General features: G+C 37.5%; 1 long non-coding RNA gene across 1 annotated transcript; it reads left to right on the plus strand.

The window, feature by feature from the left end:
- Positions 1–33: 33 nt before the first annotated feature.
- On the plus strand, positions 34–27,956 carry LOC136048457 (uncharacterized). Its single transcript, XR_010622178.1, has 3 exons — positions 34–91; positions 13,334–13,403; positions 27,632–27,956. It is a non-coding gene; the product is annotated as an uncharacterized LOC136048457 (long non-coding RNA).

Genomic DNA, 27,956 nt, shown 5'->3' on the forward strand with positions numbered 1-27,956 from the left:
AAACACAGCGAGCTGCATAGCATCACACACCTTAGCATCTGAGACAATTAAGTAGCCGACAGTAATTGAAAATGTCCCCACTTCTTGCACAGTAAGTACCTTGCATTACTGCTTGATGTATTGTAGCTACTGACACATGACAGAATAATTTGTCTTTTATTCAACTCCAACACTGAATTATTGGAACTTGGAGTTGTCTGTGGCCTAGAGGGAGACATTGTGCCAGAGTTTCATTTGCTATTATTGAAGGCAAGAGGTTTATAAAAGTTAATGAAATACAGCTAGCTAACAGACTGCAGTCAACTTGAATCTCAAGAAAAAAAACAAACAGCTGCCTATCGTTATTACACAAGGCAGCAAAATGTGTTATAGCTTGGAAAGATGAATTCAATAGAAAATATTTAACATTTTCATTGCAACTTCTGCCTTTGAAGATGGCTGATTAACAGTACCATCTCTTTATATGGTAAGGCATGCATAGCCATCCTGCAGTATAGGCAAATGCACTGAGAGGAAGGCAACAGAACTCGTGCCTGAATAAACTATCTCAACCACAATTGATACACTCAAAATCTTCAGTTAGATTGGAGGTGTCCTCCAGGACACTGTTACTGAGGTGATACGATCTTTATCTGACTATATATAGTGCAAGTCATTTCATAGAAAAAAAATTGACACTTGGTTTTTAATCCTGTATGAGACATGGAAACTTGTCAAAGAGCTTTTCATCTTTTACTCTGATATATATAAAAAAATATTAACATTACTTTATAGCTCCGTAACAGTTGAACCATCAGTGACAGACTTACCTGTTTATAAATGCACAACCAAGCCACGCAAACTAAACTCGTTAGTACTTAGAGAAAATCATGATACTGTTTGCTTTATGGAATATAGAAAGAGACTAAAATGTCCCTAAAAACATCAAGTCTAAGATGCACTATTACTGATAATGGCTAAATAAATTCCCCTTATTACTAAGAAAAATGAATCTGTAGCAAAATATCCATGAACTTCTGTACAAATAAGTCTGATCTTTTTCTATTTTTTAACCATAACATTTTTGCATCAGTATAACTTGGGAAAAGGAGTCACAGTTTTTTTCTTTTCAATGAAACAGATGAAGAACCACTGACCTTGAAGCTTCTCTTTTAATTATAGCGGCTCCTCTAGCTTTTTTTTGCCTCCAAGGTTACTACTGTTCAGGAATCAGCTTACAGTGCACAATACAAACAATGTTATTTTGGATGCTGAACTATTTGCTGTGCTGGGTATGGGAAGATCAGATTGGTTCCACAACAGTTAATTCTTTCCTACAAAACCATGAAGCCTGTCTCTATATCATAGAAACCAACTCTTGCACAATGCACCAGTGTGAAGAGTCAGGGAAGATCCATTCCTATAGCACACAACACCAAGCTGCCTCTTCTCCTGAACTCCATTCTGTGCAGTCCTCCTCATGCTCTGCCTCTTCTACACTCAAGAACTGCTATCGGAACAACACCCAATTTGTTGCAGACAAAGCTGCCAATTTTCTGCACACAGGCAAAAAGTTACGTAACACAACTCTTGCTGTGTACCTCTGTCTTAGTGGAAGAAAGAAGCGGTTATAGAAAAAGAACATGGAAATACAGGGGCAGATGTAAATATCCTGACAGGAGGAAGAAGTGAGCAATAAGAATAATCAAATGTGTTAGAAAGGACTAAGAGAAGGAGACAGAAAGAGAAAGAACACGTCAGAGAGGGAGGTAAGGAAGTGGCTATACATCACCTCAGGTGAAGTTTTCCAGTTACTTTTGATTTCTGTTCAGTTACAAGGAAAGCTCTTCAGTTAAAAAACAAGACTCCTTAAACCCATGCAGAGTAAAAATCTCATCCACATAACTCCATTTATCCACTGGCAACCTCTTAATTCTTCTGCAGTCTGATACTACTACCACACCACCCAGTAAGAAAACAGGCAAAAAGTTAGCCAATTTGTTTCCAATTGCAGTTAAGATATTTAAATTCATTTATAGATCTATCTCTATTTTCAGCTTTTCCTCAGCATTTATAATAGCAAGATCTCAAGCACTGTGGATTTTACATAGTGTAGCATTTGGAATGAAATTAAATTAGTATAGAACTAATCTAGAGGCTACTGTTTGTCCTAGGAGGCATACTCCTACCCTTCAGACCAATCAGAGGCTGCTCTCTACCTGTAGGCTTTAAGTCATAATAAGAAAAAAAAATTCTTACAACAAATAGCTAAGGTAAAACCTTTCAATAACTTGCAAAACTTTTAACACATTAACTGCACATTAAGTTACAAATGTAATAAATATATATATGTATATGTAATTGTTACTGATAGTAATTTCATTGTTACACTGCATTGCAGATTCCCAAGGTACAAGATATCATTTCTTCTGTTAATATGTCATCTTATTCCCTCCAAGAGAAACAGATTCTCTCCAAAATAAACAGGATCAAGTGCTCATAGTCATACCCCCAAGAGTTAACAATGCATATTAAGTACAGCTGTTATAAATAGCTTTTTCAGTATCAAAGACTAAATATTATTTAGAGCAATGGAAATGACTTAGTTATTTATTTTAATACTCTCTACTTCATATTCACTATATCGAAGAACTCTATGCACAGTTACAAAAGAACAAGTGTTCTGCCTGAAGATATTACTGTTTCTGTACTGCTGGAGAAGCATGCCTAGGGAGCCAGAAAGCTCTTCTCAGACTAAAGCTTTAATTCTAGTTTGTTCTTCAACCCTTTGACGTAAACTTTCCAATAAACTATTCGCTTGTATGCTGCTTGTCTAGGTTCCCCTTTCTCATCTCTCCCACCCATACCCCACAGAAGCAGTTTATATTCATGCATTCTAAATGTAAATGACAAAAGCTCTGAAATCACATTTCTTAGGTGATTTTGTACAGACTTCTGCATGCACTGAATAATACTTCATTAAAAGTTCAGTAGGTTATAACATGCTCAAAGCTGACACGATGCTCAAGATTTGTTTTTATGCTAAGCCAAGCACAAATAAGTATTGAAAAATGCTTTCCATGTTATTTAAAAAACTCTGGTAGCATTCGATCAGCAACTCACCTCTCAAAAAACAAAAAAACATTTCCACCGCTACCACCTCCACAGCTTTAGCTTTATTTCTTCATTAGTAAATGATGAATAATATCTCAGATTGGATATTGGGAAAAACAACTTCTACAGAAGAGTGGCCAGGCACTGGCACAGGCTGCTCAGGAAGGCTGTGGTGCCATCATTTCGGGAAGTTTCCAAGAAATGCATAGGTGTGGTACTTACAGACATGACTTAGTGGGTATGGTGGTGATGCATTGGTAGTTGCACTGTATGATCTCAGTAGTCTTTTCCAACTTTACTGTCTCTGAGTCTACAAAAATCTTCCTACAGTAATCTATTGATTTTTTGGGAGTAGCAGCTGCCCTCCAAAGAATGAGTTAGAAAATCTAGGATCAGACAAGCACATCTGAATTCTGTCAATGGTTTTTGGGCTGGTTTGACCCAGTTCTGTGACTAATGGGGCAAGGGACCCACAGACCCATGCACCAGGAAAGGGAGAAAAAGGGAAAGAGTAGGGAGATGGGCACATAAACAAAACTGCAGCAACAATCTGAGGAGGAAAGCTATTTTTTCTTTTTATTTTTTTCTTTTATTTTCTGGGTGGAAAACAGGAATGTAAAGTGCTCTGGTGTATGTAATTGTTCTCTTCTGAGAAACAGGTACCCAGAAATTTGGCAGACTACTTGTAGCATTAACTCTTTAACTCCCAGTGCCTCATATGATGTTATGATGTGGAATACTGCTAACAGAAATTGTAAAATCATGACAAATTCCAACACAGACACTTAAAGTCTGGTGAGTATATATTTATAAAGCCAAAGAAAGCTAATTGCTCAACAGAAGAAAGTGCTTCAGGTGCTTCTAACAAATACACAATTGCATCTTTAGTCATGTGTTCAAAAATAAGTCACTGCAGAGACAAAACACGTTTTTTCAGTTCTTGTCATGGTTCTTCTGAAAGTTCTGTGGAAAGTCATGACATGCACATGAACTTGAATGTCATCAACCAGATACTACACACTGCATCAACAGTAGTTTCTCAGCTGTGCACAAAAGAATGTTAATCCCATTTGATTTCACACTAAATGCTACATCAGTGTGCAACAACAAAACTATAGCAAATCTTAGAAAGCAAAGCAGCAATCAGGCAACCAAATAAATGCTTTTATTTGATCATCCCTAACTTCAGTGCTGCAAATAGTTTGCCTCTTCCCATCGCTTTCTCCTCCTCTCATAGCATGCATTTATGTCCAACAGGAACGGTTCTTTTCGCATAACAACAAATGTGAGAGGGTTTTAGCTCAAGCACTTCCTCCTAACTGCAGCTAATGCTAACTGACACTTCTCAGTGCTTGATGTTGATGATAGTTTTGCAAAAGCTAAACAGGTTGGAAAGTAATAGCCCATTCCAGACAAGTGCCTCAGGCCAGTATTTCAGCCAGAAGTTCTTGCTAGAGCAGCCTGTCATTTCCAAGAAATATCAATTATATTTTCCTCCTCAGCTTCTTTCCACTTTTCACTCTCTCCAGAACAGTTTGTTTCTTCCATACAGAAACATATCTACTTTTTTGTCCAAACATAATTGGATTTCCATACACATGCACTGAAGTTTGATGGTGCGAGGTAAAGCTCACCTGACTACTGGTGAGACTAGCTTTTGTCTACAAACATCCACCTAAACTCAGAAAAGCTAATTTTTTCTTTTGTTCTTCAGAGTTTCTAATCTACTTTCATACATTTCCCAAAGCACTAAGATTCCTGAAAAATCTATCTACATAGAATACATTACATCAACATTATTTGCAATTGATCCTCTCAACAAAAAGAGAGTATAACAGATGAAAAAATTGTGTGATCAGCATCACCACGCTGAGTTGCATTTAAGTTGAACAGCTAAAATACTCGTTGATGCTCCCTCACTAGATATGGGCATCAGCATTTCAAGGTGGTCACAAAATCAGACCTACAATGCATCATCTGCATAACTGACTTCATTGGTCAGAAAGAAAATTTTAATGTTTGGAACACAATCTGAGTAATACTGCAACACAATGGATATTCACACGTTATTCCTCTTGTTTCTTCTGCTCTTTCTTTCTTTATCCTCTCCCTGTCCTCACACCTACACTCATTCCAGTCTCCCAGATTCTAGTCAAGCACAGAAAAGATGCACCTTTCAACCCTTGGTGAAGAATACTGGCTCCATACAGCATTTCAGCATCCCCTTTCATTTGTAGTAAAGTCAGGGGAAGAAGTATCTTAAAAAGTACAGAAACTCAAGAGACAGTCTCTTTGAAATCAGAACATCTTTTGCAGTATTTGACTATGTTTTTTTATGAAGTAGAATATATATCTCTAGATAAAACAAGCATTTATTTTCTTTCCTAGGCAGTTAGGCACTTCTTCTAACTTGTATTTTAGAGCTGTCTCGTGTTCAGGCAAAAAAAAAAAAAAAAAAAATCAACCACCACAACAGTCAACACAAATAACTGTTGTGATCATCAGGTTTATTCACAATCTATTTCCAGTTTCTTTAGAAATTTCCCATGCCTGCTTGTTGTAGATGGTTCTGGTCCATGCTGAAGCTCTAGAACACAGCTAGAGTAAGAATATAAAAAGCTAACTAACTGACTAACCTACTTGGAGAAAAGAAGCCAGTTTGATAAGTCAGAGATCTTGTCTATATGCTCCAAATGCCAGTCTCTGAAGGCAAACAAGATGAAACCAGATAAGAAGTCGAAGTCATTTTTCCTTCTTGGACTTGTGTGCAGCCTCTGTTGAAACACCAGCTTTTGAAAGCTTATATGCCCAATCCGTGGAGCAGGCATTTGCCTCTTAATAAAGCTTCTCTGTATTTCACTCAAATTATCTAAGAAATGAGTTTCCCATTTCCGTTAATCTTTGTAAGAGAATTTGGGTTTTGGAAAAAAAAAAAAGTTAGAAGCAGTCTCTTCTTTGCTGATTTCACAGGGTCTCTTGCCTATACTGTAGGTTTACATAGTTATCATTGATAACTCTTTCTATCATTGTACATTTGTGCCTGAAACAGCTTTCACTTATAACTCACTGGAAGCTATCTCATCCAGCTGAGAACAAACAAGATAAAAGGTTCCCCTTAAGTCTAAAGAAGACTCATATATTCATTTCATAAAGATTTGCAGAGTGGGGCTAACAGGTGACTTCACATAGGTCCAGCAACGTGAGAGTTAACTACAATCCTAACGTTGAATAAAAAACACAGATTTGGTCTTGCTCAGGATTCTAACTGCAGCTACAACAGCTAGGAACAGTTCCCCAGGGAAAATAGAGAGAGGAATCAAGGTCCAGTGACTACACTATACATATTTTAGATTGTTTAATATGCCTTCGGTCAAGTATTACCATAGACTTTATGCAGACATGTCAAGCTGATTAATCCAGTTGATATACTACAACCCAAATTTCATCAGGAACACATTTTCAGGATAATCTTTTAGCTATTCCCGCTTATTGTAAGAAGCAGCACAGATAAATCATCTGTTTAATCTGACTAACAAGTCCTCCAGAACATTCCTCCCAGCTGTCTTGAATCAGATCGTGGTTTGGAAGAAGCCTAAGATTTCCTTCTGGAAGATTTCCTATATGGGACAGTGGATTGTGAGGATTTATTCAGCACTGAGGTAGATAAATATGGGAGATGACAGAGCTGCATAATACAATCCTTCAATGTTAGCACACAGCATTAGCCCAGCATACATGAAGTTTCAACTGCTTTACCTCTTATCTAGAGCAAGGGCCTGAAATAAGGATTCACTCTAGGGACCAATAAATACATCTGAGTTTTTACATGGTATACAAGACTCAGTACTGACACTTTGAGAGCTATGTTGTACATCCCCAGTCTGAATTTCAAGTACAATATTGACATAACAGATGTCTTTATTAGTAGATCAAAGCAAAGGTATCAACACCAGCCTAACGTTATCAAACAACACACTTCAGCCTGTCACAGTATGCAACATTTTCTTTTTGTAGACATTTTACACATTTAGAAATTGTATTTGCTCTTCTTTAAGAATTTATTATATGCTGTTGTAGTAACTGTAAAAACTAAAATATCATTTAGGGAACAAATGTTAATGGAAATAATAAGCTCATAGCACATACAGTTCTTGCAGATAAAGGTGCAGGCAAGAAACTGCTTCAGATTTTGCTTCCTAAGGACTAAACAATTGAAAGCAAAAAACAAACAAACAAAAAAGAGCCACAACGCTGTTCTACAAGCATGTTTGGAAAAGAAGGTTCTAGGAGGAACTTATGCTTCTACTAGCTCCCAGTCACAGGCTTGTGAAGTAGCTCTGACATTTGCAGAGAACTCATGAAGAAAATAATCCTATTCTAAACTTCTAAACTTTCCCTTAAGTTCTATACCTCGCTTAATTGAAAGCAAGTCTTTTACACTATAATGGACATTAAATTTTCAGCTACTGCAGCTTTTAGGCTGCATGTTACAGGAGAGCACTCTCATGACAGACATCCTATACAGCATCATAGACATTTATTTTTTATATTAAGTCATTGACAAGCAGTGATGCGTGAGCTTCTACCCAAATTCACAAGCTGACAATGAAGTACAGTTCCCTGCACACAGAAAAAACTGCCATCTTTTTTGAACTGAGGTAATCAAGAGAAACCTGTAGGTTCAACCTATTTAAGATGAGAAACATTTAAAGTTGTACAACAAGCCTTTCTTCACTACTAAACAGTGGACTGGAAGAGCTGTCACAGAATCATTAAAGTTGGAAAAGACCTCCAATTTAGTCCAACCATCTATCTACTATCGACACTGCCCATTAGCCCACATTCCTTAGCACCATGTCTCCACATTTCTTGAACACCTCCAGGGACAGTGACTCCTCCACCTCCTTGGGCGGCCTGTGCCAGTGCTCCCATCACTCCTCCAGAGAAGGAATTCTTCCTAATATCCAAATAGAACCTCCTCTGATGCAATTTGAGGACATTTCCTCTTGTCCCAACAACTCCCACTAGTACACTACTTCCCTTCCTGAAAGGAGACTACTGCAGCCTGCTCAAATGCTCTTCTCTCACCAGGAGAAAGCAGAAAACTTTCTTCAAGTAGCTTTCCCATGAAGGGATTTGGAACGTTTTATCATTACCTATAAAACATTTCAGTCACTGCTTTATATTCTGTCTCTCAAAACAGTATCCCAAAGGGAGAAATATGTTTTCCTTAGATAAAGATTAATTTTGCTGTATCAAACCTGAGGCTTCATCCCAATTGCACATACATCTGAGACAGAGCACAAAGCGTAATCTGTAATGGGATCTGACCACAAGAAAACAAAGCTGTTTTGCATGAGACCCAGTAAACGTGAGAAGCTTCAAGCCTGTACAGCCTTAATATTAAGGGCTCTCCTCATTATCTTTTGAGCACATCTATAAGTCTAACTTAAAAACTCCAAGATGTGCACGAAGGAGGTAGAAAGCCTTTCCAGCATGTGAGATGGCATTGCAAAATGCTCAAATGCTTCAAGGTTCCCAGAAAGTGGTTTGTAGACATGAGAAAAAGTTTACTGGGCTGAAAAGCATTAAAAGCTCATTGAATTTCTGTATTAATTCTTTCTCTCTGTCACGCAGAAACTCTGTTTGCTGCATTTACATTGTATTTCAGTTATTGTAGCATTAGCTTTACTTAGAAAGATACATAGGTATAACACCATGGAAAAAAAAAATAACAGCTCTTCCTTGCTACCAAAACCAAAGCCTATTTTTATCTGTGTTTACAAAGATTAGTTTTCATTTCCTTCCCCTCTCCTTATAGTTGTTACGGTATCTGACCTAATTCTCATCACATTGACTTGAGGCAACATAAAAAAAGATAAGTATTCCTAAGCAGACATTTATACAGCACTTCACAGAAAACACACAACTACCTGTAAATAATTTATAAATATTAACCTTGAAGACAGATGTGAACCTAATAGTACAGGACAGGCAGAAGCTAGATAGGAGGGTAGTCAGATGCAGCTTGATGTTCACATGCAGGTGTGCGGCAATAGAAGACACAGTAACACCTATCAGGATAGAAGCATTCTTGTAAAAGCATTAGTCACTATGTTTAGTTTAGAAAGTTATAAAGGAAAAACAGCTCACCACTTCAGAAGGTCAGAGGGAGTCTCAATACTAGTGTGTTCTCCAAATAGAGATACTATTCCCCCAGCTGCTAACCCTTAAATGGGGGTGAGGAGAAAGGCCCCTAGGTCCAAGCCTTCCAGTCACTCAGGTGCACTGCTTGAACCTGTACTCCCTTGTGCTACTCACATCTCACCTGGTTCTGGTCATGATGTAGCAATTTCTATACAGCACGTTAAAACATAGGCAGGCAGAAAATAAGCAAAAATCTGACCAGGATAATATTGTCCTTAATTATTTCAGATATTCCCTAAAATAAACACACACACACAAAAAAAAAAGCGTAGTTACCTTTCTCAGGCATACTAAATATGTGTTAGTTATATACTTCAGGAACATACTTTGGAAAAGGAAGAATGCTGTTTGCTCCATTACCAAAGTGATATGAGAAGACTGTACAAGAAGACAGACAGAGGGAGAACCAACTAGACTGCGCAAACATGCAGATTAATATCTCCCTATCCATAAATTCAGTATCTCATTCTTCAATAGCTGCATTTCTGACGTAGCCAAGTACTTTGAAAAGAAACATCAGAGCAAGAAAGGAGGAACCCATGACTTCAGCACAATACCAGAAATCCCACTTTGTCTTACAGAGAGCTCACATAGAGATGAGACTATACCAGTACAGCCATCTCCACAAGATGCTGCCTAGCTGTGCCCCATGCCCAGCCTGCTGGCTGGCTCTGAAAGCCCCTCAGCTGCAGTACCACGGCACATTCAATCCAAGGTGCTCCAGCACCTGCAGCAGAGAGAAATCATCACACCCCCATAGCAGGCCATGACACTTCTTTCATGGAAGATGTTAAAATACTTCAATTACTAGGCCAATAAAGTACATGCACCTTCAGTATCACAAAAAAAGGGTACTTCACCCTTAGTTTCTCCCCTAATCTTCTCTCACCACATTATCTCTAAGAGAGCTACATCATCTAACCTCAAGCTTTTTGTAACACGCTCCTGATCATCTGACTTTCTACAAGTGGGCAGGTAATGAGCTCTCAGTGCTGGGGCAGGCAGCAAGGCCCCTCAACTCTCACTTGGTTTCCTCCTCTTCCAAATTTATGGAACAGTCAACAGTCTGTGAGAATGCAGGTGAAACCTCAATCTTTGCAATATATTTTATGTTGACAAACGCTGTTCCATGCCTGTCTTGAATGACTATTTTTCAGGGAGTAACGTCTCCTGTGCTGAATGCTGATGGTTGTACAAGGATTGCCAGTGCTGGGTTCAGCTGGTCTTTGCAAATCAATGCACCATCTTTGACAGGGTTTGTGTGGACCAGTGAGCTCAGCTTTCAGCCTGACTTATTGTACGACTCAGACTATGTGAATCTGTGCAGGAAAACACGAGTTGCACTAGCAGAAGACTGATAAAATAACAAGCATAAAATAAACAATTCCTCACACTATCCTCTATTTGAGGACTTGCATCTAAATGTCTGATGTCATGAGGGGATATTTTTCTAAGTGTGTATAACTCTTGTAATACTAAATGAGAATATGCTTCATGGTCGCTCCGTGGTGTCACACTAATGTGTTCACTGACTATCCATCAGCGCAAAAAGGGACTGACTCAAAAGACCAAGCCAGAATGCAAATGTAAGAATTTTCTAACTGTTAGGGAAGAATAAACACCACAGAGAGAATCCCTTTGCCACCCTCTGTCCCTCTGTGAGAACACCCTCAGGAAGTAATGTGAAGTCACATAGCTTCAAGATTTTGTAGAGATTTGCCATAATTACATGTGCTAAAAATTCAGAGGCTTGTTATAGATTAAAATAGGAAAGAAAGATAAGGCCACATGAGTATTCAGATGACTGTCACTAAAAAAGGGCTAGCAACATGTAAAAACTTTTATGGGTCTCTGAAGTTAAAAAGCCAATAAACATGAGTTACACTACGGGCTTAAGGGCAGACAAAAACTTCGGAGTCTAACAAGAGAAAGTTGCAAATATTATTGGTAAAGATACAGTGATGTGGCTGAATTTATAAAAGTCTTACAAAACTGAAAAGGACAATGATATACTAAGAGAAGCAACATAGTGTCAGGGCAAAAATTAGCGAGAGATATTTCAGAAAGGAGAGTGATAATCAAAAAACAAACTCAGGCAAAGATAGGAACATTGATTAACTTGGGGAACTGTTTATCTGATCACCCCCTTTCTGATACCTGATGACCTATATACGTTAGCCCGGACACATTTTTATTCTTTACGAGTTACAAATATAGTTGGCTATTCACACATTTGTCCTTATACACTCTGTACTCTGAGAAACAGCATCAAAATGTATACTTCCTGATCTCAAAAATGACTTCGATCACCTTCTAGTTTCTCCATGAAATGTTTAGATTTGCTTATTTTATGAAGATTATATACACAAAGCATGCCTTCTCCCCCAATAGGAGAGAGAGAGAGATGTTTTGTCTAACTTTCCCACTGATACTTCTCACTGAAATGTCTGGTGCTAGAAATATAATTATCCAGGTATACAGATTTTTTTTTTATTCACTCCTCAAATTTTGTTGTAGATTCTCACAATACTGAGCTTCCAGAAATTAGGCTTTTTTTACACAGCCTTTGTTGGTCATGCCCAAATTCAATCCTGAATTTACTATAGAATAGTACCTACCTGGGTACCAGATTTTATTCAGTCAGTTGTGTCTCACACACCACAAGCATTCTTATGGAATTGTGCAAGACACAGATCCAAGCAGAACTGAGAGCCAGGCACATTTTGACAAAACCCAAACATGGCCCATCTGTCCACACCCAGCATCTCAACCTGTGGGAAGAGGTTTGTCAGAAAAATGTCTCATGCCAGCCCCAGGTTCTCTTTATTAATGGCAAAGTCTGTCTTTTTCTGTGACTTCCCATGTACCCAGACTCCTTAAGAACTATTCTATTTCAAAACCAAACCAGCTTTCAAGCACTGTCTTTTTAAATTATCTGCAATAGTGAGCACAGTGACACTGGCTGAGTCTTTAGAGAATTTCATTTTCTATCTTAGGAAAGATCATCTTTCAAACTGTTTCAGAGTGATTAAGTAGAAGCCAGCTGTAGATTTAAAATCAAATCAAATTTTATAGGTCTTTATATCATAATGCCACTAGTAATAGGAATATTTTGAATTTCCATTCTTATAACCATATCTATATAACCCTGAAATAACAATCATCTCTAATAATTGTATGCTAACTGGTGACTGATTGCAAACAGATTGATAATTCACTCTAAGAAAAACTAAAAGTCTTTATGCAGCAAAAAGCCTCACAGCTTTAATAAGAGAGAGATTCGTAGGATTGGCACCCTGTAATACTCGGCATGTTTTATACTCTGTGTTTTGCAGTGCTTTGCAAATTGAGGAAAAACAAAATTATTGCTTCCTTCTGTAAGTTCTACCTTGGAAATCTATAATAGAAAGAGCTGAAGGGATTAAATAAACCAAAATAAACCTGAGAGAACCATGTTATAAAGGTGAGAAAAATTAGATCCAGTTTTGCAGGAAAAAATTACCAAACTTTCAATCATTTTCACAGCAATTACTGGCACAACTGTTACAAACTTTTTTAAACTTAGTTTTCGTCAGAAGTGTCATAACATTTCCTTAGAGATAAAGCTGATGGGATTAAGAATAAATTCACTACTTTGAATGATATTTCATACAATGAATTATATCAGCTAAGTCTAGCTAACCTCTGTTAGAGGTAAATTTAGCACAGCAAATACTGACTACCCACTTTGCATTGAGTTCAGTTACATTATGTTTAATGTCTTGCAGCAGAAAACTTCCGACTTGGCTTTTGCAGCAACACATGAAAAGAAGACTGCACATAATGGATGTTTCACATAAGTCAGTTCTAGCACTGAGAACTGAGTTTTCGATTGTATGATGTACAAGAGTGAGATTTTAGCCTGCACTGCATTGTGTATTCATGTATGCAAGGAAACCCTCCATTAGTCAGCTCCCAGTAGGCCTTTTGTTTATTCCTGTGTTATAGCATTTTTAACACAAATTTCTAAGTACAGTTTTCTCTTGGCCTTCAGAACATCATAATTTGCAAGTAAAACAGGAGTTTGGGGAATAACAATAATTGGTGGAAAACACACATTGAAGGTAAGTCTACATTTATCATATGTTGGTGCTGAGACTTTATTTAGGTGCCTCATTTATCAGATGTGACTAATTTTAGCATCTTATTAGTTCACTTACATTATTACTCCTATATCAGAAATTGTAAAATTATTTTTTTTTACTATGTAGCTTAATCTATTTTGACTCAAATTATTTACAGTTTTAATAGATGGCGAAATGCAGCTCCTCTCATCTGAACTATAAGAAAGGATCTAGCATAAATGAAAGTGATTTTGTAAAATTCATAGAAGCCTGTAAGTCTCAGGAATGGGTTTAAAATTTTCTTTATCTAATTTTATATTACTTCTTCCCATTTTATTGTATTACTGTGCTCAAGGGGCAACAGACCAATGAAAAGTGGTTCTGCATTGCTCATATCATTTCATGTGGAGAGCAAAATGCAGTGATACTATAGAGGATTTTGTAGTGTAAATAGAGGATTCTGTCCTTGTTCCTTGGCTCAAAGCTTAACTCATAAATAAGAGTCAGAAAAAAAGAAGACTGAACTCTTGCCTTATTTAATTCCCACAGGGGCAATTCTACTGTTCAATTAATTTTTTGTAATTGATGAATCCTGGGAAATGACTTGAATTTAGGCCATTTTACTGGAGTTTCTGCTTTTAAGTTTAGACCACTGGCTTGTTAAACACATCCTTTAGTTATATGGCCATGAACCAAATGGTTATTAATCTATTTGACATGATAATTATGCCTGCCATTGAGTTCACAGTTTGTACTTTGAACAGATCACATCAGAATGCTACCTATTCAGAAACCTTTCTGCTAACCAAGTAAATAGTTCTGAAGGTCCACGATATTACTGATATATGAGCAGTGATTCAGTACAGCCAGTATACAAGCTGGGGGCCACTTACTTGTCTTTAGCAGTGGCAGCAGAAGTACGCCAGGTGGTAAGTCTGTGGCACTATGTAGCTACAAATGATCTCATGGAATCACAGAACCATAGAATGGCTTTTATCAGAAAGGATCTTAAAGACCATTCACTGCCAATGCTGTTGGCTGGTTGCCATCCTCTAGATCAGGTTGCCCAGGGCCACATCCAGCCTGGAGTTGAGCACCTCCAGGAATGGGGCATCCATAGCTGTGTGAGCAACCTGTGTCAGTGCCTCACCGCATTCTGAGTAAAGAATTTCTTCCCAATATCTAAATCTCCACTCTTTCGGTTTAAAGCTATTTCACCTTTTCCAATCACTACATACTCTTGTATAAAAACTCCTCTTCAGCTTTACTATAGGCCCTCTTTAAATATCAAAGGCTTCAATGAGATCTCTCCAGAGCCTTCTCCTCTCCAGGCTGAACAAACCCAGCTCCCTCCATCTATCTTTCCAGGAAAGGTGACTCAGTCCTCTGATTATCCTTGTAGTCCTTCTCTGGATCCACTCCAAAATATCTACAGCATTCATATGCTGAGGCATCCAGGGTGCTTAGTGTCACCAGCAAAGGTGCTTGATCAGGTTGGTTCCTTCTTCAGATTTATTTCAATAAAATAACATCTTACGTACTAGGTTGCTTTCAGTGCACGCACATTGTAACAATACCCATTTACCTTCATTTTCAGCAAGTTTATGAAAAACAGCATGGAAGTGGTCAGTGGTTTAATTCTGTGTCAGTGTTGATCAATGCAGATAATGCAGCCACATTTGCTGTTGAACTCCAAGATGGAGTTTTCACCCTTAACACTAATAAAATGTATCATGGCGGTAAACAGGATGCAACACATAAATCGACTCCCTCCTACACATATAGGAATGTAGGGGCACACTGCATAGTGGATGCTCATAAATATTAGAGGAAGACTCCATTAGGGTATCAAACTAAGTGGTATTTCTGCTGCTGAAGAGATAGAGTTTTGACTTTTTTATTGATGTTTTGCATGGGACTCTGTGTCTCTTGTCCTTTGCCATTCACCAATACTTTGGAGTTAGAAGTAACTACAAGAAGCTTTAGGATATAAATCACACAGGTGTCCCTCTCTTCTACCTTGCTACTTTTCAAAGGATCACATTTGGACCCTTGCATCCAGGAAGACACGAGAAATTTAAAGTGATTTCAAGCTAGCAGCTGTAAAATCTTCTAATTATTAGTTATTTAATAATTTACAGCAATTAATACCATTTAAAATAAGATAAATGAGGGAAGGAAAGGAAAATATACATGACAATCTTATTTCTTGGACAGATTGAGTAATAAGTATCTATTTTTCCTGAAGGTAAAAATAATATCATAAGAAACAGACCTACTAAAAGTTTTCTCTTAGAATTATAAGGTGGAAATTTCAGTTTCAGTGTTTTAATGAAAAAAAAAAAATTTAAGAACCATCATTCTATGTCTAAGAGCAATACATACTAGTGCCAGCCTCTGAAAAATTTAATACTAACATGGGGTAGTAAGTCTGAACTTGAGCTGTAGAGGTAGCAGAAATGGTTTCCACAACACCCACTGCAGCAATTCTTCTCCATGAGTATTACCTTAGACAACATGGAAAAGGTAACATTGAAAAGTTCAAAACAACTCTCTTGACAAAAGAAGTAGTTTAACTGTGAAAGCAATTCAACATATTTTCAACACTGGATCCTGGTCTCGTAACAGCAAAAACACGAGCAATGTATTCATAGGCTAAAGAACAGATTACTTTATAAAATGTAAACTCCAGTCTGTACCTGGGCTGCCTAGCATAAAATCATATTAACAGGCTGTAATGCAAGGTGACTTCATCTTCATGAAAACAGTTAATATTTAATTTAGGCATGGTGAGCAAATATGTAAGTGTATTAATCCATTGCAATCTTCTGATATATACTGCAGCCATGTGATTTGATTTGAATTGATTTTGCAACTGACTTTGGTGACCTCCAATAAAAAAATGGTTGTGCTCACCACAAAGTGATTTACGATGGCAGTACTCTCTATTACATAAATACTTTCCAATGCATTAGTCAGAAATCAACTATCTTACTTCATTAAACCAACATAAATAATCAATTCTTATCTGATTTAACAGGGTTTTATGCAAGAAAAAAAAAATTCTAACTTTATGCCAAACTGAGTTAAAATGTTGATCATGTAATAGGGAATATCTCTACCTCAGTGTGTAAGTGCCACTAATCAAAATCATACACTGCGTTCAAGATTTTAGCTCTGATCAAATTCCAGGTTGCACATTACAAGAATTAAATATGGTACTTGAGCACTTACAGCTAAACATGCATATGCATATTTTGATAATAAATAGTGCTGAGCATTAACACTGTGCCATTTCGAAGTTAAATAGCCACCTAGTTTAATCACAATGAAAAACTAAAGACATTGCTTAAATATGAGCATTTTACAAATGCCATTAGGAGACAAAGTCATTACCAGTGATACATTAGTAACATATATTTTATTCTAAAACATCCTAAAGCACTTTACTATCTGTACGCATATGCTTGTGAATGCTAATATGTGCGCACTGATATACACAGGAATCACTCGAATCACTATAGAAACAGATATAAAATTTGCTCCCTATACACATAGAGGCAAAGAATAATACATCTGCAAAAGCAATACACTTTCTTTTTAATTTAAAAGGATAGATTCACTACTCAATCTATGGCTGCTTATTATAATACAGTGACATTAAAAGGAGTTTTCAACCATCTACCACATGATCATCAGTTCTTCTGCCAGAATGCAGTTTACCACAGGCTTTTTTACCTTCTCAGCCTAATTAGAGAAGGCAGGAAGAGTAGGACATGATATTAGTTCATCCTCTCAATGCTAAAGGTTTATAAAACTTCAAGTGGGAACATGACATTGACAATCAAAACTGCAATTCACCTCACTTATTTGTTGTTTAAGCCAGAAGAAGGGTAAGCTCTTCCTTCATACCTCCACAATGCTAAAATATCCAAGGTCATATCTCTGGGCAATCCCCACAGTTACTTCGGTCATGACAAGACTGAGCAGCTCACTGTCTAAATCAGAACTAATCCAGAAATAAAGCTCTTGTCCATATTTCAATGTGAACCTGATTGAGCATGCAACCAGAATTTCAATTTGCTGACAAGAATTTTGATGAGTTGTTATTTAATACATAATATCATCATTTAATCCATAACATACAATGTACAGTCCCCGGTGCAAGGGCAAGAAACTGATTTTCCTCTTCCAGATATCCATTCCAGTCACTGAACAACAGACACCTTTAATTTGCCCGTAGTCTCCCTCTGAGCCATTTGCTCAGATAGTAATTTTGGAGTAAAACTTAGAAAGATTGTTTGGTCATCTTTTATGATGATATGGAGATATGACTTCCACATTCACCCCCTAGCCCCTTAAGTTTAAAGCATGGGGAAAAATAATGGTGTGAAAAACCTCAAGCAGAAAATAAAAATGATTCTGTATTTTCTGTACCTCACTGATTTACTCATTATAAAAACAGAAAGAGGTGAGTTACTTATTGAAATTCTGCAAAGAAGTGATCAGGAGGGGGACATTTCCCTAACATCTCCTCTTCCCTTGGAACCTGTGCTTTACAAAGAAAGGAACTTGTCAACCCAGTCCTTTAGGTTCATGAACACACTTTCATGGCATTTTCTTGAGGAGTGCCTCAGGGAACATGGTATAACTCAGCATCTCCTGTACTGAGAGTTTTGGAGAGCTCTCAGCAGCTATGCAATGGCCATTTTTGTTTCAGGGGACATTTCCTCAGCATGTCAGCTGTGCTGAATCCCCTTAGACAGTCAGCCAAACATGGGCAGGGCTGAGCTCACGTTCTCATCTCCCTGAGATACAAAGCACAGGCATAACCTTGCACAGCCTAGGAAGCTTAGACAACTTGTACAGTCTCTGCATGCTAATGCAAGGGCCCACAACCTAAACACAAGGCTTTGTAGAGTCCAAACTCTTTTTAAGATTCAGTGCAAAGACGAATGATTAATAGCAAATCCAAGTCATGCTCAAGATTCTGCTGATGCATGTACGACCCTTATCTTCCCTTACTGAGATGTAGTAAAGGGTCTTGCCTGCTGCTGTGAGGGATCTGAATTTCTGTAATACTGTCTGCATATTTACAGAGTATAGCTGGTAAAAATGTGCCTAAGCCTAGTATAGGGAGCTGCTGCTGACTGTATGCATACCTGTACCAGGCTCAGCAGGAATCACCTACCTTTCTGCAATAAATAATGCTCAGCTACCAACACCTGAGCTAAAGGACTAGTTCACTTAGCTATCAGCTTCTGGCATTCCTGTTCTTTGTTGGCACAGGTTAGACATCAGTGGGAGACTATTCATTAGCAGCATACAACGCAAGCAGTATATAACTTGCCAGACAAGTTAGGACAGGCAACTTTGAGCTCCATGGCATTTTTATTCTGTAATGAACTGCAGGACCCCCTACAGATACCTGAACTACCATGGGACAGACACAGGAATGAACCTGTCTTTCAGCCCCTTGAGCCACATCAACAATTTCACTAGCTGACAGGAAATAACAAGCCCCTTTCTCTCTTTGAAGCAAAACATCTGATGTTGATCACTAAGTCTACATCTCACACTACTAACAGAAAATTCAGGAAATATTTGATATTTGGAAAGGAAAAAAAAAAAAGCAACAGACACACGCACATGAAAATCACATTAAAAAAAAAAAAAAAAAAACAAAAAACCTACAGAACTCTATGGCACATAAGGATTTTGCCATCAGTTTCTCTTCTCCTTGTCTGTGATCCAGCAACATGAGGAAAAGGATAAAAATATTTGTATTTGAATGATTTTTCCTTTCAGAAATGGAATATTATTGCTCTTACTAAAGGAATTGAGAACATTTTCAAACACTAGAGATTTAAAGCATTTGTACATCTACCATACCTATAGACTTTTTCCAGTAGCTATATTTTTATCAACCGGTAAAATGCTGTTATATCTTCCAAGAGCTTCTACTTCACTGAAGTTTCTGGAATCAAAGTTTCTGTTACGCATAGAAGGTTTCTTGCTGATCTTTCCTAATCCCAAGGCACCTAAAGAATTTCACTGCAACATACTATGAAACTATCTTCATGCAGATACAGTTACAAAAGACAACAAATGAATACAGACTTAAACAGAAAATAAAACAAAGTTAAATGAGTAACAACCCCACAGAGGCACAGACAAAGCCAGAGTCAGTTATAAGGAGGAATTTCCCCTAGGCAAAGAGATTATTTAGCATGATGCACTGACAGAAAATTTTCCTGTATGACTAGTTCATTATTTTTATGTTAACTACATGTAGAACAAAAAGTATAATACATAGTTCAACATCCTTCATTTCATCTCAAGTTCTTAAGTGTGCCTCTTCAACTCAGACTGAGCCATGGCACAATAGCATATGCATTTTGCAGTGTCATACAGTAGGGATGCTGCAATGGGACAATAATACTGTCTTGATTACAAGGCACTTGAGGAGTGGATCAGGTAAAACTGCAGTTTGCAAGGGCTAACATCTGCAGAGATATCAAGTCAAGACAGGAAATCACTTCTAATTTGGCATCTCCAAATTTGCAATTTAGTCCTATTGCAGAATGCTTAAAAAGAAGAGCAATGACGCAAATAGTCCCCAGGACTCTTTAGGCTGAGGCTGACCAGCTGTTTCAAGCATAGCTGCTCAAGGACCATTAAGAGGATAAAGAAAAAGGAAAATTGTAACTCCTGCAAATGGTTTGATTGTTGTTCATCTGGCTTTATTTTTCACTGATGATAATCTGCACTCAGGAGTAACAAGTCCTCCATGAGCCGAGTACATTACACTTGTCTGCCTCTCAAATGGCAGTGGTGAGTGGGAACCAGATAGAACTGGGTTACACAAACTCTGACTTAATGGAGTTCATTTTTTAATGCGTGAGACTTAAAAATAATAATAATAAGTAAAATAAAAAACGGAACTATGAGGGTAACTTACATTATACACATAGTTTCATTACAAAGAAAGAACCGATGTTTTGAAATTGTGACTCATGTGCCTTTTTCAGAACAGTCAGGTATAAAGGAAATGTCTTGATGAATAATGAAACTCATATTAGCACAGTGTGCCCTGTGTTTAGATGTTTGCCTCAAAAGATGAAACAACCACCTTTTTTGATGGAGTTTTTCCAGCACAGAGCTAAAACAAACAAACAAACAAACAAAAAGGCATAGAAGTAACAACCTGATGGTCTGATATTGAATTGTAGGTGAACCTCGTTAAAATGATATTTTGCTATGTGAACTGTATGTTTCTAGGTACTGCCTGCTTGCAGATGTTACTTTCAAATGTCTTTTCTCCATCTTTTCTATTTTCTACAAATTATTTTAGTCTCGGAATGAAGTGAGCCCATTTATCTATTAGTTTCAGGTTTATCACATCAAATTAAACATGAGAATACTCAGTAATTACAAATCACTTCGCCCTGGAAAATGGGATAATGACAGAGTCCTTGAAATCAATGAAGGTTAAAGCTGCATGTTTATAACAACGTTTCTATAAACCGCAGATATGATGCTGATTAGGATATTATATCAGCTACATAACAATTAAAAGTTATATTTAAATCTGAAGGAACAGGTTTATTTTGAGCACTGCAAGACCTCACAAATGTATCCAGCAAATAAACCACCTAAGGTGATGCCAAAGATAACAAATCAGGAACTTCATTCAAACTTGTCTCATGCCCACACTCTTCTCACTGCTAATCATTCAGGGACATTAACTACATGTGAGGTGTTACTGAAAATAACAGTCTGCAGAAAACTGATGGGCTCTGAGTTTGTTCCAATAGGAATGAATAGAAGAACATTATGTCAGCTAAAACACAGACAAAAGTTCCCAATATAATAGCAGCAGATTGTATCTAGGTCAGTTATGGGACTGTTCATTATTAAAATAAATAGATCTGTTCTCTCTCCCCTTGTCCAAACCAACAGAGATGCTAACACCTTTTTACCAAAAGACAAACAAAAAAAAGCTGTGTGCTTTATGGTTAGCATATTGAAAGACTCTTGCTCATTTCTCAAAGTCAAATGTCACAAGTCTTTCTCAGGCCATATCTAAGGACATGTCTGGAGACTTTCCCAAATACACAGAAGAATATTATCTTTCTCCAACATTTTATAGACAATTAGTAAGATATAGGAGAACAGTAGCAGCTTTTTTGAAACTGTAGTGTCTGAGCTTTGTAAAGCTATATTTTTTCTGTCATCACGTTAAATTAATTCACCCCTTATAGACAGCTTAACTTTAGCTTCAGCAGCTAGTACAGGTATATTCTAAATGCAAGATGCAATGACCTGGGAGTTTTCATGAAGCTCCAGAATCTTCAAACCAAGAGAAACTTCATCAGTGACCTGCCAGATCATCTAATTCCTTCACCTTCACAGTGTTGAACACATCAGACTTGCCATATGCTTAAATTAAAGCACATGCTTTTCTGAACCAAAAGCTCACTTGAATTATGCCTGGCCTTTTTACTTTTGTTTTAAAACAATCTATTTTCCTAAGAGGCTTACTGAGGCAGCAAATTGTCCATATGGAAAATGCTGCTGCTAGAAATCACAAATTATTTCTCTTTTTCTTGCTTTAAACAGCAGTAAAGACAACCTCTATTTGAAATGCCTCTAATTTTTTCCTCTTGATGGCAGATCCAAGGAGGTAACAGTTTAGTTAGGAAAATCAGTCATCCTTTCTAATTATAGCAACATCAATTCTACATTTTCCTGAACAACAGAATGTTAGGCATTTTCTACATCTGGAGTCAACCTATGTAGATAAGCAAAACAAAAAACACGTTTTACTAAGTGTTCTCCACAAGAGTGTTATATCATTTTCGTGCCCTTCATCTGTTCTTTTCAATCAGCTTTCCCCTCTTTGTGTTTCCTTTAAGTATTAAGGACACAATTTCTACACAAAGATTGTGAAGTTAATCTGCAGTGGTGGCAGCTCTTTGTTACTATGTGGATATGATTCCACTGCTACACAGAGGTCACCTCTGAGTCTCCTGCAAAGCTATCCTTCTAAATAACACACCAGATCTTTTTTGTCATTGGCATTAAAAAGGACCCAAGTTGAACAAAGCATACATGGATAAGCAGAAACTAGTTTTGACCTTTACCTCATGAAGTCCTATTATTAATAATCATGGCATTTGAAAAGATAATGCTTTAAGTTCCACTTTAAACAAAAGTTTTATATAGCTTTAATGATTTTCATTTCATGTAGAAAGTCTGGATCATAGCCTTCTCTGTTTTGATCTCTCAAATAATAAATAATCTTCTCCAAAATGATATACACAACTTCCAATTTTCCACTGAGCAACAATGTTCACACAAGCAATACCTAATGTACTGTAAACCTAAACTCTAATTTCTTTGTTAGAGTTCCTGCAATTAAATCTTAACTGTGCTTTTCAAGTGTTCAGAAGTATCACATTTGTTTAAATGTGATGACTCCACCACCTCTAATGGGAAGCCTGTTCCAGTGCCAGCCACTCTTCCTGAGAAGCTCTTCCTAATATCCAATGAAAACTTCCCCTGGCACAACTTGAGTTTTCTCCTTCTCATCCTATTTCTAGTTACATGAGAGAAGAGGCTAACTTCCACATCATCACAACCTCCTTTCCTGCAGCTGTAGAGATTGATAACGTCTCCCCTAAGCTTCCTCTTCTCCAGAGTTCCTTCAGCTGCTCCCCACAAGGCCTGTGCTCCAGATCCCTTACAGCTTCACTGCCCTTCTTTGAATGAACTCCAGGGCCTTGATGTCTTTCTTGTAGCCAGGAATCCAAAACTGACCATGGTATTTGAGGTGCAACCTCATCAGAGCTGAGTACAAAGGGACAACCACTTCCCTGCTCCTCCTCCTGGCTGCACTATTTCTGACATAAGCCAGGGTGCTGTTGGCCTTCTCTTCCATGTGGGCTCATTGCTGGCTCACGTTCAGTTGAGCACTGATCAACATCCCCAGATCCTTTTTCTCAACACAGAAATTTCTAGCCGTCCTGCCCCACAAATAGCCAGGACAAACACATCCTAAAAACTAGGGAAAAGTTCAAGATCTGAACAATTAGTTTATTAATTTGCTGAACAAGCTGACAGGAAGACATCTTTCCAAAGAACGTCCAATTGAGCAGAAAGTAAAGAGCATGCAGTCTGAAGTTGTAAGGTATTCCCAACATTTTTATGGGTTTACAAAATCAGCTGGCATACATATACACATTTCCTGACAATTAAACATATGGTAATTTTACAAATCAAGATTGATTCAGATTCAAATATATGAATAAATAAGCAAAGAGACAGACAAAGAAAAAATACTTCAGAAATAAAGACTTTCAAACTGAAGAGCTGAATTTCAGGCTGAAATATATGCCTTAGGGAAAGCAAAAGATAGCTCCTGAAAGTCAAGCTGGTGGGGCAGTAGTCCTGGCAACGAGGTTACTGTTCTGTTTGTTACAGGAATGAAAAAGACCTTTGGGATGATTTAAGAGGTATTTCAACTGCTATTGAGCTCACCTAGGAATTCCAAGCAATTTTCACAGATAAACTAAACTGGCTTTAAACCTATAAAAGATCATACTAGACATTATTTCTTCGTTCTGATTAAAAAAAAAAAAAAGTTTTCTGGTTACTTTTGCACATCAGATTATGTTTGCAAATAAAACAATGTAGCAAATCACTTTTATGTAAACATGGTGCAACTTTTAACTCTGAGGGCAAGCAAGCGTGGCAGTGACCATGAAAAGGGCTGAGTCAGCAACTTCAAACAGTACAGATCTACAAATTATCAAAGCTGTTAGATGCACTACAGACTAATATTTATAAAAAATGCTACACAATCATCCATCTCAGTGTAACTCTGTTATCACGCTTACTTATGATTTTTATCGAGGGCTCATCTGTGCTTCTAAAGGTAGTGCAGCTCAGCACTTACAGACAGACACAGAGAAACTTTCTACATTGTGCATATTTCTACAGCAATGACTAACATTTTATTTCTCAAACATATTGTGTGGAAGGTTATGTTGTTTAAACAACAGCTTTAGACCTAGACGGATAAAACCAAAATAAAACACAATTGTTATTTTTTCTCTTAGCCTTACTATCTGAGTAATAAAAAGATTCATTTTCTCAAGTGAGTCAAAGCTTGTTCTGTGATTTTTTTCTGTTTTTGCTGGGTGGTATGTTGGCAGCATTAATTGTATTAGTGTTTCTAGCAGCACCCACAACAAATATGTTTCTTTATGGAAGTAGGCAAATTCCAGCCTACTCTGGAATACTAAATATACATCTTTCATCACATCCAGATTGAAATGCAGCTACCACCTGGATTCATGTATGTTTTACCTAGTGAAATGCTCATAAAATTTCTGTTTTAAATATCATATGAAAAATTAACTGCAGGCAGTAAACCACAGACACTTTCTGCTTTTGCTTCTGTCTTTCTGCTTTTTTGTAGCATTGGAGCTAATTTTTCTAAATCTAATTAGAATGTGGCATATCACATGCTCTTTTGATATGGCTTTCAGTTGAATTTACTTTCCCTTGTTTTACACATTTAGAATGCCCTAGTGGTACTTCACATTTCTGTGCTACTTTTGATGTCCTGCAATACTTAGAAATGGATTAATGAATTTCAACAGGATCAGAATAGGATCTCCACGTCTATAGGGCTATCGATATCCAGAGAGCTGGGAACTGAGAGAAGCGACACTGCTTCAAGCCAGAAGTTTCTCCAGCCTCTGTGGATGCTCCTGAGTATTACCAGTCCAGCAGATCAGAAACCAAACCTCAGCACAGCTACCAAAAAAGGTTTAGACGTTGCCCTGCGATCTGCGCAGAAAAGTGCTCAAATATTTCATACCTGGTGAGAGTTAGACGGCGTTTTTCCCTCAGAAAACTTCCAGCACTAAGGTACGACTAAACTTTCTGCCAAGATGTCTGCAGGGGTCGTTGTCCACACAGAGCTGCTGAGGCAGAGCCTAGCACGTGGCAGAGTGAGTCTACCTCGTATTTTGTTCTGCAGAACTTTCTGATCAAGCGGGTAGAAACGACGCTAGCTAAGGCAGACAGGCAGGGAAGGAAGAGTCCAGTATAAGCTGTCCAACAACGGGTGGGTAATAAACCTTATATGAAAGCGTACCTTAACAATCGCGTCGTACAGGTTGCGCTGCGGAAAGGGTTTGTAACGGTACGGATGGCGCTGATTGAGCGCCAATTTTCTCCCTTGCCACGAGGGGGCGCGCGCGCCCGCCCTCGCAGGACGTACAAGAGTTTGCTGCCTCACCGAACATCTTTGCCTGACGGGAAATTATTGAGTGTTTCTCACAGCTTGCGTAAGAAAATAATAGGGTTCCCTTCCTCCAGAAATCTAGACCGCAACATTCCTAACCAAGAAGTTTTCAGGACTGTTTTTTTCTTGGTGGGGAGGAAACAGAAGCACTTATCCATTACCAGTGCCTTTTCTTACACGTGTGAGTAATGGCAGTATCCACACTTCCAGAAATACAGGTTTTTCTCATTTTAAGTTATTCATGTGCTCCAGAATGAGTCTCATTTCTAATTTTACTCAGAAGATCTGGCTGTTCTCACTTTTCTTACCTTTCCTTATTACAACCAGAACATAAACACCGCAAAACTAATCCAAGCAGCATTTGGGGAAGAAAGAAAAAAAAGAAACTTTTTTTCTTTTACTTCTGGCAACTAATGTAGCTCTTCTAGGTTATTTCTGTCAAAACAGAATGACGCTGCAACAGTGACATCTAATCACTTTGAAAAATACCACTTATCTTCTTTTAGAGTACAGTCATAGGCCTATGGATCTTCAAGAAACAGGAACCATTATTACAAAATTGTATTAACTCCTGTAAACATATTAATTTGGCACTGAGATCAATAGCTTCTGCAAAGTGCACCTTTGCAAATACGATCTGATTCAGGCACTAAGTAATGGGGAAGTTACTTCATCTATCTGACAGTGAGTCAAAATAAAGTTTGGAGTCTTAAAAATATATTACGGTACTTTGCATTTGGATTCTGAGAACTCCATATTCTAGCCACAGTACCATACATACCAGTACAAACTTCTGAGATTTGTTTTTTGCCTTTTGCAATAAGCTGGAACTGATTTTTATTCTTCTGTACTCAAGAGCTCTATTTCATTGAATGCCATTCATTCTTCAACTTGAGTATAGTTGAAACAAAGTACACCACCTTTATTTGTTAAAACCACAATTACCCACAGTTATGTAAAAACTCCCAAACAACTCCCAAAGTGAACTATTGATCCAAATAATTTTTTTTGCAGTTTTTGTTTGTTTCTTTGTTTTTACTTTTTTTTTTATCAGATTACACTATGAAAATTCTGATTCTGGCAAGGCAAAACAACTTTAGAATTGAAACCAAGGCATACATTTAATTCTCATGAAACTACAACGCTATTAAACATCTAGTTGAAAGACAAAATTAAGCACATGCTTAACTTAAATGTTTAAATATACTTGTTTTGTTGAGCTGAGGTCTAAAGCTCCCTAGATATAATGGACAACATTATTTAAACTCAGAGACACTGTAAATGAACTAATGCAGAAATAAATGGTAAAGTCTAATAGAAAGCAAGAACATTTGAAGCTTCATTTTTTCTTTTGTTTCCTTTGACTATAATTATGCCCTTTTAGTACTGTTTTTCCTCAGTCCTCCACACCTACTATATCATATTTATAAACTCATATTTTAGAACACTAATTAAGAACATATTCACAGCAAGAATAGTGGATGGGCGGACAGAGGGAAAGCATTCAAGCACCAGAGAGCAAATTAGTACCCATAAAAAAGAAATGAAAAGGAAGGAGGAAAAGAGAGGGAAAAAAAGGAGGTTGCTATGTGCTGGTCAATAAAGGCAAACAGAAAATTATACTCTCAGATGTGTATCTATAGACTTTTCTGTCAATATTGCAGCGACTTTAATGTCACACAGTTGAACTTTACATATAAATGTATTCCCTGATGTTTTGAAAATTTTATATATGCAACTAGGAAAAAAATAAACAAGTACTCAGCTTAGTCTATTAAAATGCTATAGCATCAGCTTTTTGCAGAATAATAGAGTGTTAATGTATCCCTGTTTACCTGCAAAATGTATGTACACAGTCCTAAGCATAGATACAAATCCTTCAGGAACAGCTTTTCATGTGTCACTGTAGGTGACGTTTGATAACAACACAGTGTGGCTGGGCAGAACCCCAGTTGCATGCAGAAGACTGACAAGACAGAGGAGACTGACTACAATCCTCCTACTGTAAGCTCAGAAACTGAACTGATAAGTGAAAAAAGTGAATATAAATTGCCAATGGATATTAATTATTGCAAACAACACAGCTACGTTAGTTAACTTTCTTGAAAAAGGTAGGCTATCAGTTATCTTGAAGCTTTTCCTGCTCTGAAGCTTTACTTCTGTGACAGATTTTAGTATTCAGGTGAATTGATTTACTAATATGGGATCAGGCTACTGGAATTTGTGCTTATAAA

Source organism: Cyrtonyx montezumae, unplaced genomic scaffold (genome assembly GCF_038088225.1).
Source record: "Cyrtonyx montezumae isolate F1298 unplaced genomic scaffold, pur_monq_1.0 scaffold_2, whole genome shotgun sequence".
NCBI lineage: Eukaryota > Metazoa > Chordata > Aves > Galliformes > Odontophoridae > Cyrtonyx > Cyrtonyx montezumae.